The following is a 14083-nucleotide window of genomic DNA, read 5'->3' as shown; positions in this document are numbered from 1 at the left end:
AATACAATAATGCCACCCTAGAGGGCCGATGAACGTTGTTTTTAATAGGACAACTAGAAAGGACAATAAAAAATATCAAACAACAAACTGTTTTTACGACCAAAAATCGGTGGCTATAATAAATGAAACCATAACAAAATCAAACTAGCATCAGATAAAACCTAAACAAAACGATTTTACCTATACTTCATTAGAAAATATAGGAGACCTGTCCTCAATGCGACTGGTTAACTGGTCGATCAAAAAGAGCAACGAGGTGTGAAGTTCAAAAATACGTTTCCATTTTTGAAAACAATTATTTTACCATTATTAAGGTAATTAGATATCAACTGAAATTTTTAACATGTTCGTTTATATCTCCATAGGAAGCAATTAAGACATGTCATTATCGAATGTTTTATTGCGCGAAATTATGGAACCTATGATTATTGTTATAAATTAAAAAGAAAACAAAAATCCTGTAAAATATACAAATATATAAAAAATCTCAAATATTTTGCGAAATCTCGTAGTAACAGTAGTAATAAAGACGAGAAACAAGCGTTTGAAGCTAAAACCTTCATAGATATTAAAATACTGTTCACTGGAAACGTGTTGTGACCTGTGTTTACAGAGATTGAGCTACAAATCAACCGAAAAACGTTTTAAAAAAATGATGAAGCTCAAAAACCCAAAAATATTTTTGAAAACAAGTATTTTCACATTTTATAACAGACTTAAAGTTTCAACAGACAGCGTTGAATCAGATTGTGATACTCCGGATGCCAAATTGGCCAGTAAATAATAAGACTAAGTCACGACCCTACAAAATAACAAATAACTAAAGAAGCCAAAACTTCGAACAATTTTACGATATCACACTATTTGAGGCACTATAATTATAAGATCATATCTGCAAGAAAATAAGTTGTCACTTTTTTCATTTTAACATCAATGAGCTTTCCTTATAAAAGGACTACGTGAAGATGAGAACAAAAAGAAAGCCAAAAATTTAACAGTTTAGAAGTCTCGAAAACTTATTTGTGAAATCAATGGTCGAAGCCATATTTCACAACGTATAACCAAGCGCGAAAAAATGTATGAATCAACAAAAGTAATTGGGGTTTTTTATTTGTGAGATTGAGTTACATGGATACGAAAATGAAAGCAAAAGTATACAGTTCAAAAAAAACGTTTTTCTGAATTCATTTTGTCATTAAAACAAACAGCTATAAACTGAAATCTTTAACTAGCTTGAGTTATACGCCCTGTGGCAGCAATTGAGACCTATCGTTATCAGGTATATGGCGTACAACAACAACAAAAAAAGACAAACATAGGCAAAAACACAGAAATTCATTGAAACTTTGCGAGATAACTGTGTCTCAGCCCGAAAAGCATAAAATATATAACTAAAACAATTACCGTATCCATATACGCTTTGTTCTCAACGATGTGCGTTTTCTATAATTTTCCTCTGTTGGACTTGCGAATCTTAAGAAAAAATTGAAAACGCGTTGTATAAAAAAAGAGACCAATAAATGAACATAAAAACATTACGAACATTAATTTATGAATAACAAGAAATCGGTTTCTGCTTTTTTTACTGAGTCTGAAACCGAAGATAAGAGAAATAAGATAAAAAAAATAGTGGCAAAATTCAAAAATTAACCGGTATTTTCTTAAAACAAATATATTAAGAGTTAAAACAGACATTAGATAACAACTGAATGATTTGTCTAGATTCATTTATAACTTTAAAAAATAATTGGATCTTTGAATGGGGACAATAAGCTATTGGACTACAAAAATATAACAAATGAAAGCAAAATTCAAGAAAAAAGTTAAAAATTTTACGAAAACATTTGGTCATAACCACTAATACTCTGAGCTGTTTCTGAAACCGTAATATAATCTCCTTGCGCCTTGTTTTTTTTTAAAATACTATCTGTCATTCATTAAGCCCTGATCTGAATTTCTTGTAAGTAAAAAAGGTTTACATAAAAACCTCTTCAAAGCGGGAATATTTTGAAAAAAAGTCGCGCACCATTAAAATCTGGAAAAACTTTTCTTGTTGGGATCCATGACGAGATAAACATCAGCCCAGATGTTGCTGAGCATTCTAACAAAATACTCATTTGTTCAAATGGTTGCGAAACAGATCATTTTTTCAACAAACTTTTTCAGGGTGTCAAAAATATAATTGCAATTTGTGTAATTATCGGGTTTTAATTTGCAAAAAACTGGCGAAATAATAATTCCAGAAGACTCTCTAAGCCAGCGGATATAGAACTAGCTCGTTTGTTAGCCTAAAAAGAATACGGCAGCAGTTTTAAGGTATCTACTCCCATTAAGTTTTAAATGATTGGGCTAAAAAGCGATTTTGTTCAAGAAAAATGTCGAATTTTGACAAATTTAGCAAAAATTCTAGCCAAAAAATTTGGATCGAAGAATTCAGCAACCCTTCTCTATCTTTAGAGATAAAATCAATAACACTGCAGTAAAAAAATTTGAACAAACTTTAGCAAAATTGACGAAAATTAGGTCAAAGTTACCGAAAATTTGATTAAAAACAGCTGAATTACGTCACATATTCACAAAACTTTAAACCTCGATAACTCCCTATAAAAAGCCAAAATTGAAAAAATCTTTTTAATTCCATATTCTACGCTGGACGGGCTTTTTAATGATACCACTCACAACTCTCTACGATGATTATATCGATCGGCCAAATTTGACTGAACAAAAAAAAACCATTTGAGTATATAGTTCCTCCCCCTCTAATGTAGGTCGCAACAATTAGATGAAGCGCGCGTAATTTGAAACACAATTCATGGGCATATGTTTCCTGCCGGGCTTTGGCATATTTAGTAAGCTTTAAGTTGTTTTTTTAAGCTGAAGAGAACGATATATTGCACTATTGAATTTTGCTGCCATTTGAAAACTCGGAGAAATGTGTAGTATTTCTGTTTCCCCGTATTTATGATTTTCAAGCGCAATTGAAATGATAAAATCGATTTCAACGTTAACATATACATTAATTGACATTTGTAGTGGAGAATCACTTGATCTTTTCCTACTGAGATAAACCATGTATCAAAACATGACCGTGCTTAAAATTGATCAAGTCACAAGAGTTGTGTCAATTTTTTTTTCGGTCAAGCTGCTTTTTTCCGAATTATAAGACATGAGTAATATTATTCAATTGCAAATTTGTTTTTCAATTATATTTTAGAATTTGCTTTCAGTTTTTAAATTTTATTTTGGATTTGATTGAAAGCTTGAGTCTTTAAAATTTATTCGCTGCTTGATTTTTGCACATGGTATATTTTTTCATTACTAATTCATTTCGGAAAGTTCAATTTTCTGTTATTTTGTGCGGTCTTTTTTGTAGTTTGTTTTGCTTTTTGTCGTGGAAGATATTTGCTTTGTAAAAATATTACAACAGTGTTTTACCATAAATGTGCAGTTGCTTTTGAAACGCGTGGGAAAAGGAAGAGGCCTCAGACGGTGTGGTGTAATATTTGTAGTAGGTGTGGAAGGAGATACAGCGGCTCTTCCAATTACCCGTTCTGCTTTACTAATTGGTCTTGACTTATGGCGTATATTGTTGGTTCTTGTACAAAATGTGACGAACTTTTGCAACTGAACCAATTAGATGTTGAACCGAATTAACCGGCTGAGCAAAGCCATATTTACACAATGTATGAACCCACTTAAATGTCAATTAGTCAACATTTTGTTTTCTTCCTGCAATGTTTTTCAAACAAATAATCCCAAATCATGCTGTTTACCACAATGTGGTTTAAGATTAGCGAAAGGCTTCTAAGTTAAAGTTCACTTTATCTGTTCAAATAGAAGTTAACTTGACTGGTTGCAATAACAATATTCAGCCTTGATCTATAAATGGGTAAAAGTTCATCTCCGAATTTACTAAGCTAAATGCCTACCATTCGTCTTGTCATTTTACTATTTTGGGGATTAGCCGTGAACAAACAAAGACCAAGGTTTAGTTTTCGTGTGCGAAATGAATGAACAAATGATCTACCAGCTAATTAGCTTGTAAAAACGTGCACCTGGCAGTTAAGCTTTTTTCCATTGTTATACTTTGATCTCCCTTTTTCGATTAAACCGAGCAAACCTATTGTTTATAATTTTCAATAGCTTAAGAATGTCTTAGTGGTCCTTTTTCTTCAAAAGAAAATGGCGTCCTCCTAACTCATTTTCAGTAACAAAACCATGTTTTTTTTGTATAATTCAACCATTAGTTGTTATTAACTTTAAGTTGTTTTCTACTTTTTATTTTTGTACTTTTTATGAATTAATTGTTCCTACTTTAATACAGAAAGTTATATCCCTAATTTATAGGAAAAGATTCCGGCAGTTAATTGTTCCGACCCACTTAAGTGGGGGAGGAACTATTTACTGAAATGGGTTTTTGGTTTTTTGTTCAATCAATTTGGCTGATCGATATATTCATCGTAGACGCTTGTGAGTGGTATAAAAAAAGCCCGCCGAGCGTAGAATCTATAATTAAAAAGACTCTTTTCAATTTCAGGTTTTCCGCCTGTTTCCCCACCTGAGTTATCGAGGTTTAAAATTTTGTAAACATTTTACTGATTTTCGTTGTTTTTGTTCACATTTTCCGTATTTTTACGCAATTTTTGCCAATTTTGATGAGCAGTATGTTAAAATAACGATAATTTTGTTGGTTTTACTTCTTAAGATAACAGAGTGTTGTTGAACTCTTTAATCCGTTTTTTTTTTCAAAATTGAGCCCTAAATGGCAGCTAGTTTTAGCTAATTTAATTTGATAATTAGCCAAAATGCATCATTGACGTTTTTTGTGAAACTATCCATATCCATATTTTGCGGAACAACTACGTGTGCCTAATGGATAATATCAAATTAGGCCGGGCTAGTACAAATCACACAAAACGGGACCTCCTACTGTATGCCAGTCTTACTTGATAAAGGACAAGGCGGCTCGTTAATGTGCGTTCGCACATGATGTTCCGACCCGAGCTCATCTACATTTTTGGCATAATTGTCAACCAAATGAAGAAATAACAAAAAGAAGTTTGAAAACAATCGTTACAAAACCCATCTACTAATTGAATTACTTGATGCCATGCTTTATTACAGCGCAAATTAGATCTGACATTAAAGAGACTACGAGACAAAAAACAACCAAAAAATTAGCAAAAATAAATTTCACGGCAAAAACTGAATATCTAAATTTAAAAGCACAGAGTAACAACGTCAAAATGCAGTCAGATAAAACCTTAACTACTCAAATTTATTTTCTTCTAACTATACACCGGATGGAAAGTTTTCTCAATGAGAGTATGTTAAAAGTCATTAAATAGAATGATCAGTAAGGCGAAATTCAAAAACTAATCAAAATTTTTCAAACCAAGAAATTTTAAGTCTTAAAAATCATTAGCTTTTAACTAAATAATCCTTGATAAATCACTAAAAAGTTCATACAAAACAAAAGGCTTTATCTTTGGGTAGACTAAGCCTTAGAAACGAACTAAAGAAAAACTTTAAAAATTACAAACGGTTTGCGAAAACAAACTATTGCTACCATTAAAATCATTATCTATTATCTGAATATTATGTATTTTTAATTCATTTCCTATTTTATACTAATTTAGCTTCAGGAAACATACTGAGAGATTAAATAAGTTTATTTGGACCAAATTTGTAAACCATTGGGATCTGTTACCACGCGATTGTTTTGAAAGAAGAGAAGAAACGCAAAAAATGACCACTCAAAAAACGTTTATAAAAACGCATATTGTCCAACAAACAAAGCACCGGTGACAAATATTATCAGTAGATACGTTATTTTTTGAATTATAAGAAATTGGATGTGACTTCTGATTGATGAAAATAAGTTACAATTTGACGAAAAGAACAACAAAAACTGAAAAGTTTGAAAAATATTTGAAAATGTATATCAAACTTTAAGACGTAAGGCTATAAACTGACTAACTGATTCGGGTAGCATCGTTAACTCAGTCCTCAGTTACAAGATTTAGAGATTTGACAGCAATTTACGGCTACCTAAAGAACAAAAACAGCAATTTCAAGAAAAAATTGAGCGAGAAAAGTGTCGAAGGCATTAAAAAATAAACCTTTCACTAAAAACTTTATGTTCAAATAATTTTTTAACAGCAATGGGATTCTTTTTTGTATCAATATAATTTTAAAAAACCAAATATGATCAAATACTTTAGAACCACGAAATTGTTGAGAAAAATCGTTGTATCAACGCCATTAATTTCGTTAGCTTTCAACGGAATCCACAAAATACGCTAAAGTATGCCTCCATGGGACAACAAGTTTGTCTGCCGTCCAAATTTTGTCAATAAGACCTTACAATAAGGTTTTGGCGATGAAAAGAACAACAAAGACAGGTAACAACCAAAAATTCAGTAGAACAGTGCCAGAAGAAAGTGTCGAAGCAATTTAAATCATAACTTCTTCTCTGAAAACTTTATCTATGAGCCGTTGAACGTCTTCCCTAAACCATTGAAAACTATCAGTTATAGGATAATGTGATAAGATTTCAAAAGGATCCGTAAATAAGAAAAAGTACCCAAAATTAAAAAAAAATTAAAAACTAGTGGCATTGAAGTTTTAAAACTAATAGGTAGAAGAGAAAACCGCTGACCAGATTATTTTTGGCTGCACTAGAAATAAAAAAGGATTCTGAAAGTACTCGAAGTGACTGACAGTTCACAAAAAAAATGATTGGGAATGGTTAATGTCCAAAAAAATGTCAAAAATTTATTTTTAAAGTCTTAACAGCCATTAAACTCAAAGCTTTCTACGGAAATCAATAACTACGCTCTAAAATAACACCGTGGCAGGAAAAATTTTTTTCTCATGCATAGAAAACCAATAAGACATCACAATATGTCTTAAGACTATGAAAACAAAAACAAAAACAGGCGAAAACCAGAACTCAGTAGAAAGGTGAGAGAAGAAAATTTCGAAGCCATTTAAACCATAAGCTTTTCTCTGAAAACTTTATCTGTCATCCATTGAATGTCTTATTTAAGCCAATGCGATAAGAATAATATTTAGATAATGTGTATTATATTTGGATTTTAAGATAAGAGTGCAAAAGTAACCAATAATACAAAGTTATCCAAAATTTCTTTAAAAAAGTTGAATTCTTTTGATATTTAAATAATAATCAATAGTTAGAAGATAAAACAGCTAACGAGATTTTTTTAGTTGCAGTAGAAGGCAAGTGGGTTCTGTCAAGACTAAGAATGACTAACAGTTCACAGAAATTTTGAGATTTGTTAATGTTCCAAAAAATTTTCGAAAAATTATTTTCAAATTCTTAACAGCCATTAAATTCAAAAGATTTCAACGGGGTCAATAAATACGCTCGTATATGCTTCAATAGGAATATGGAGATGTTTGTCATAAATAGGTGATCAAAAAGACATCACAACAAGTCTTATGACTGTGAAAACAACAACAAAATCAGGCAAAAACCAAAAAGTCAGTAAAGTGCGAGAGGAAAAGGTGGAAGCCATTTGAAACCATAAGCTTTTCTCCAAAAATTTTATCTGTGATCCACTGAACATCTCCATTAATCTTGTGTCATTGAAGTCAGATTACTAAAAGCTAGAAGATAAAACCCCCAGCTGGATCAAACTTGGTTACAGTAGGACTGAAGAGGGTGCTGTCATCACAGAGACTGACTTACAGTTCACAATAATAAGTTTATGATTGGTTAATGTTCAAAAAAAAAATCGAAAAATTATTTTTAAAGACTTCACAGCCAATAGCTGTCCACTCAAAGCACTAGATTTTTTTACTTAGATCTCATTTTGGAACATAATGCACAGTTAGTCAATGAGTCCATGCCATAAGACACCAAAAAATAGTGAAACCCCAAAAACAAATTCAAAAATTCTTAGATTCTTATAAAATCACGAAAACAAAAAACATCACGAAAACAAAAAATCAAGAACGATTTTTTTGTTCAATGTTCAACGGGCTTCATTTGCTTGTAAAGGAGATTTGTCATTAACGGAATCTTGATATAAAAAGTGACTTGTCTCTAGGTGACCTAAAAAAGCAAAAAAAGTAGAAAATTTTTATAAAAAAAGAGCTGTCAAATAGATTTCGATTTTTGATATTGAAGCTCCCTATGAGACCAGAACTAGTTTTGTTATTGCCTTTAGTCTATCAGAAACACAAAATTGGTTCATTTTTTTGGCAAGAAATTTGAGTTTGAAATACTATTTTTTATAAAAAATATCTTATTTTGAAGAAAAATCACACTAAAAGTGAACAAATATCACAGGTTTACACGAAACTTCATTCCTCGATAACTCCTCGAAAAAAAACGAAAATCAAAAAAATTTTCTTAATTCTACGCTGGACCAGCTTTTTAATGATACCACTCACATTTCTCTCCTATCGATCGGCCAAAATTGACTGAACAAAAAAACCATTTGAGTATATAGTTCCTCCCCTCACAAGTGGGGTCGGTACAATAATAACAAATCGAATGTAAAGTTATGTGCCTAAGACCTGTTTGTGCTATAAGTCTCAAATTAAATGTCCTTAGTATAAAAATGTTCAAGCTTACTGATTACCAGTTGAATCGGGTTGAGTTGTTTTTTTCAAGAGGAAAAGTAGACATTTGCGAAGGTCCGCCGTCTAAGTATTTGTCTTTTTGGTATTTGTAAGTGAACACTTTAATATATCAGATTATATTCTGTCGTTTATATGATTCTGTCGATGTTTTTCTAGTTGAAGATCCGTTAATGGTTTTCACTGGATGATTTTGTCTGAAAAAAATTTAGATGCAAAGGAAAAACTGTTGTCTGCATCCGTGATCTGGAACAATAATCATTCTCATCCTGCTCCTTTCCTCAATATTATCGTTGAAGCTTTGGGCCAATAGGGAGCGGACAGCCACGTACTCGTTTATAGTGACACGGTTTTCTAATTTTCCTCTTCCCTAAGAAATTGAGTAAAGTAGCTCCGCCTATCTCAACAAAAGCTTTTTTTCCTTTTGAAAAGTATTAAAAAGCGGGAGCCCTCTGAGCCTGATTCATCCTTGCGTATGCGCCTGATTTCTTCAGCTTGGTTCGCCTTCTTTCTTCTGAGTAGTTAATCTGATTTAAAAATTTAAGCGAGGAAAAGGAAATTGAGCAGTCTTTGCGAAGCCTTCTCAAATTTAGTTCTAGTTTTAATGGGTCCAGGCCTAAACTGAGGCTCTTTTAGTTATTGGAATTTGAAGGCTCAGATGTTAACTTATTTGTTAGCCTAAGAACGCAATAAACTGTTTTGCGGGTGCTATAAGTAGTTGCAACTAACTTTTTAATGTATGCGGTCGACGTTCTTGATTAATTATCCGTTCATTTGTAGCAGCTCTAATACTACAGCTCACTCCGAAAATAGAAAGGAGCAAAAAGAAAATAACTGCATCGTAAATAATTTTTTGACTTCTGGACTATTATACGAGTTTTAGTTATGCTTTTGAGTTTTTGTCAATATCAAGGTTCAGGTGAAATCAGATGCTGTTTGAATAGCCGCACAAAATGGACGAGGGTAGAAATGAGGGACCTGGAGAATTAAATCCAGTTCCTGCGACTTATGTATATGCAGCTTGAATACAAAGATGTATACAAAATTTTCTACTAATCCATCACAGGGAACATTTGCCTTCCAAAATGACGAAACATTGGTCGTCATTAATAACATGAACCCCGAGAACGTGTTGATCAGTGATTCTATCGTCAAATCTGTCTTCGGTTCTCTTTTCTTTGTCTCTGCTTCCTTATTCGTTTAGTATTTTGAAATCTTCCGCAGCCTACTCAACTCTGACTAGAGATATTTGTTTTCTTTTTTCAGCTCTTTAATTGAGTTTTCCAGTTTCAGATTTTTTTGCGAGAACGATTTGCAATATGCCTGTTCGTTGGTTTCATTAGTTTCTCTTGATTTATTAGAGATCACATATTGGCTCATCGAGTACTCATATGATGTGTCATTCTCTGTTTCTCTGCATTCCATCTTCATTTTTTCAAAGGACAATTGTAGATACTCAAGTTTCGTTTCCTACAACTCCTGATGAAAGTGGATAGTTTTCTCAATCAACTGCTGTTCATTGATTTTGACTCGGAGATCAGTGATCACTGGAAAAGCAGATAGTGCTTCTTATTGAACATCGAGGTAAATATGGAGATGATGATTCCTTACAGTGGATGTTTTCTGTGTTTGATACGCCATTTTTTGTTCTGATGGCATTGAAGTTTTTATGATTGGGTGTTGGGTTGTAGCGAGCTGAAGAGAGGTATTGGTTGGTTCGTGAAGAGTTGATTCCTCCTATTATGAAGTGATATACCTAGGCTTCAGGCTGTATATGAGGGTGGTAACAAATCTAGGACTATGGAATTCATGTCGTCCTCTCGAATTCTTTAATTCTAAACAGTTTATAGTATTTTGGCGCTGTTCCGTAGTTAAGAGATCGTTAATATTGCTCACAGCATCTTTATTTTGTAACGGCTGACAGCATCTTTGTAACGGCTCACAGCATCTTTATTTTTTACAAAGCTAGTATCTCGGAACATTAAATCAATTTTATTTATATCTTCACTTGTTCGCAACGTTAGAATAACGGGATTATGATCAGTAAAATTGTGATGTTCTAGGACTTCTACAGAAACATGCTTATCCGAATTTTGATAAATGAAATGGTCCAAGCAAGAATTGTACTCATTAGTTGAACGTGTTGGTTCGGGTGAGGAAATACAGAAACCATTTACTGTAATGCTGTACAAGTAATTTCTGCTCAGCACTTTATTTTTCATAATATCCAAATTCATATCATCACAAATAAGTTGTTGCTTGAACTTAGATTTTCTAAAAATTTATCCATCATATTGACAAATTCAACTTTGTTTGAGCGTGGTGGGTTATATACAACTACAGTTTTAAACGTTTGTTTATTTTTGCTGATATCTGCACAAAGAGCTTCCTGAAAGTCGATCTTGCTTTCCGTTGTATTACTGCAAAATTTGTTACATTGCAACATGACTCGACCCCCTTTAGAATTCCTATTCGTTGCTACAAAACTATTGTATTAAGTAACAAGATAGTTGCAGATTTCATCTTTTTCAGAAAGCCAGGTTTCAGTTAAACAAATTACATCAGGTTGTACATCCAGACTATAAATATCAGCTTCTAGGTTCAACACATTTTTTCTATGAGATCGAACATTTACATTGAGGATCGTTATAGTTTTTGTGTTACTTTTATGTATTGAACCTTCAGCATTGGGGACGAAAAAAATCTTTGTCTAGAACCGTAGTCCAGAAATCTGAATTTTGAAGAACTTGAGGGTATCGCTGAATGATGTTGGGTTTTCTGTTTGTCGTGTGGGAAAGTTAACTGACGAAAAGTTTGATTATTGATATTTGCGCGTGGTGGTGGAATAAAGGAGTTGAAACAATTAAGTGCACTTTATGCTGTAATTGAGATCAATTCCACCTTCGTACAAACCATGAATTTTGTAGGCTAAATTGTCGTACTTCCACTGATAGAACAAAGTGCCCTCCCTTTACCATAATGAATTTCATCTGCCTTCATCAAGTTGATAAAATTAACTCGCGCTTTACTCAAGTTTTTTTTTCTTTTTCATGAAGTCAAGTTTTGTTATTCTGCGCACAAATGTTGCTATTATTGGTTTTTTTTCGGAATTTGACGTCAGTCGGTGCTCAATTGAGATGTCCTCCTCCTTCAATTTCATACCGATGTCCGCTGCAACATCAACAACTAACTTCGATGTCTATTGATAAATTTCTTTACCTTCAGATGAACATGGAGATAACCCAAGCAGTTTGATATTATATCTTATACGTTTCTAAGAGCTCCGATTCAGAAAGAGTTTTGAGCTTAGATTTGGCAGCTTCCAAGTTGACTTTACCATCGAGTTCATTTCTTAGGTCACTATTTTTTTGCATTGACAATTTCACTGATAGTATTGCGCAGTTCTGTCCTAATGGTTTCAAGTATACACGGAACTAAGTGATCAATTGATCTTTTAATGCTAGATTCTACTGTCTTCTCTAAATTCACATCTGAATTCGACTCTTCCACTGGACTAAGAACAGTACAGCTCCTTTTAACACTTTTTGCAACGGGAGTATCAAGGTCTTTACCATTTCTAATTAGTGTTTCTCCGTGAAATCTGAGTTCGGGCATTGCTTCAGAGACATTACGCACAATTTTGCTTTCCAGGACTGTCGAGTTCGCTATATCGTTGATTGCGGTCCTCTCCATTTGAATTTCATTTCCAACAGAATTTGTAGCTTCTGACATCATTTGAGGAATTCTAGTCGACTACGGAAGTTAAAATTTAAGGACAGATTACATTAATTTACAAAAACCAAAGAACAAAAAAATGTATGCAGAATGAACACGAAGAGTAAGCAGAATAGTAGTATTTAATATTTATACTTCAGTCGAGAATTTGAACTTTATTGCTTTTAGCAGTTCCAAGATATCAACATCTCAAAAACTGCCTGTGCTGATTAAGCAAAATATCAAATTACTGAGGAAGCATTTATTACTGTTGCGCGTTTCATCCAAATTATAAGCAAGCAACTAGTCCTGCACTTTTAGCACCACAGAGTCAATCCCTCAGCAACGATCTCAGACGGCAGCTCCAAGAAAACGAAATCTCAAAAGTTCACCCAGAGATCACAGCTAAGAAACCGAAACTGACTAGCAAAGATTATTGACAATTCAACAAAAGAGCATACAGAGGTTTTGACTTTCTAAATGTTATTATTTTTTATTTTCCCTCTTTCTGGTTTTTGATCTTTTCTTCAAGATTAATTTGTTCAATGTACGTTGTTGCTGAATAACTGTTCTAAGCAAATTCACTTCAATTCGTGACGTCGGATGAATTCGCTCTAGTTCTGCTTTATAATACTGTGACTTCTTCTTTCTTGGGGAAATCAAATGACGTCTCACACTATTAACAGTAGCAATTTTCAGATCGCACAGTCTTTTGAAAAGATCGGGTGACCCAAAAGGATTACAGCAAACGAAGCCTAATATTTGATCGCTGTATTTCGTCAGGATATATTTCAATTCGTTGACTGATAAAGGATTGTTTCTGTTGCTCTTGTGTGGTGTCACTGTATTATTCAGGAGATCATGCCAGATTATTAGGTCCTTTCGTTGTTTCAATGGCAATTTTTCGAGCAGCTGTTGCAGACAGAGGCCAGCACCGCTTCTATGATTTAGGTTCAGACCTGATTTTGAATGTATGTCCTAGAATGCTGTACTGTTTGAGAAGTATGTAAGGGGTTCGTGTGACTGCTCTGTTAACGCAACTCGCATCAATAATTAGAACCATAGGGGTTATACACTAAGCGGATCTCTAAAATCTCAGTTATTTGGGCCCCAAGTCTTATCCGATTCGTCGGCAACTACAACTGAAAAGAACTTATTAAACAGCAACGAATTGCTATTTAATAAGTTTATCACAACAATTATGCTAATGTAACTATTACATGCAATTTGCAGTAAACTGCAAGCAGTTCGTCTTGGTGGTAGAGAGTAGTCTTGCAATATATTTCTGCTGCATTTTGATAGTTTTTTTGCATATTGCGGATTTTTGGGACAATACAATTCTCAAGTTCGTTAGGCGAATTTGAAAGGTTTTGTACTACAGGTTATTGTTAAATGTTTTATGTTTGGATTATGATTTTAAGTACCAGACTCTGTTGAATATTTCGATCTGAGACGTTCACAAATAGGAAGCAGCTGTTCATGTTTAAACTATTTGGAACTGGCGCTGCAAAGTCCCAAGTGTTTCTATTTCTGTTTGTGCTTCCATTTTGCTTCAAGTGCGCCTGATACAACAAATATCTCGTGTGGCTGCACTGTCATCTGTTCAACGCCTATGATGAAATAGTGTAAGGCTCCTTGTATCTTTTATTGGTTTCGTTCCACTATATTGCGATAGAACCTCCGAAATCTATTTCAATGAAGCTCAACTTGTTTAATTCGAGTCATTGCTTTTTGATGTCCTGTCGCGCTCGCTTGTTTT

General features: G+C 33.4%; 1 protein-coding gene across 1 annotated transcript in view; it reads right to left on the bottom strand.

The window, feature by feature from the left end:
• The window catches only part of LOC142341648 (transcription initiation factor TFIID subunit 11-like), a 102289-nt gene extending 88764 nt beyond the window's left edge, over positions 1-13525 (bottom strand). The window contains exon 1 of the mRNA XM_075392763.1: positions 13501-13525. The gene's annotated coding sequence lies outside the window, so the exon portion shown is untranslated. The remainder of the gene's footprint in view (positions 1-13500) is intronic.
• Between the last annotated feature and the right edge of the window lie 558 nt (positions 13526-14083).

The sequence above is a fragment of the Convolutriloba macropyga genome, chromosome 6, assembly GCF_964194025.1.
Source record: "Convolutriloba macropyga chromosome 6, txConMacr16.3, whole genome shotgun sequence".
Taxonomy (NCBI): domain Eukaryota; kingdom Metazoa; phylum Xenacoelomorpha; order Acoela; family Convolutidae; genus Convolutriloba; species Convolutriloba macropyga.
The sequence above is the reverse complement of the archived record's forward strand: the minus strand, read 5'-3'. Positions and strand labels throughout refer to the sequence as shown.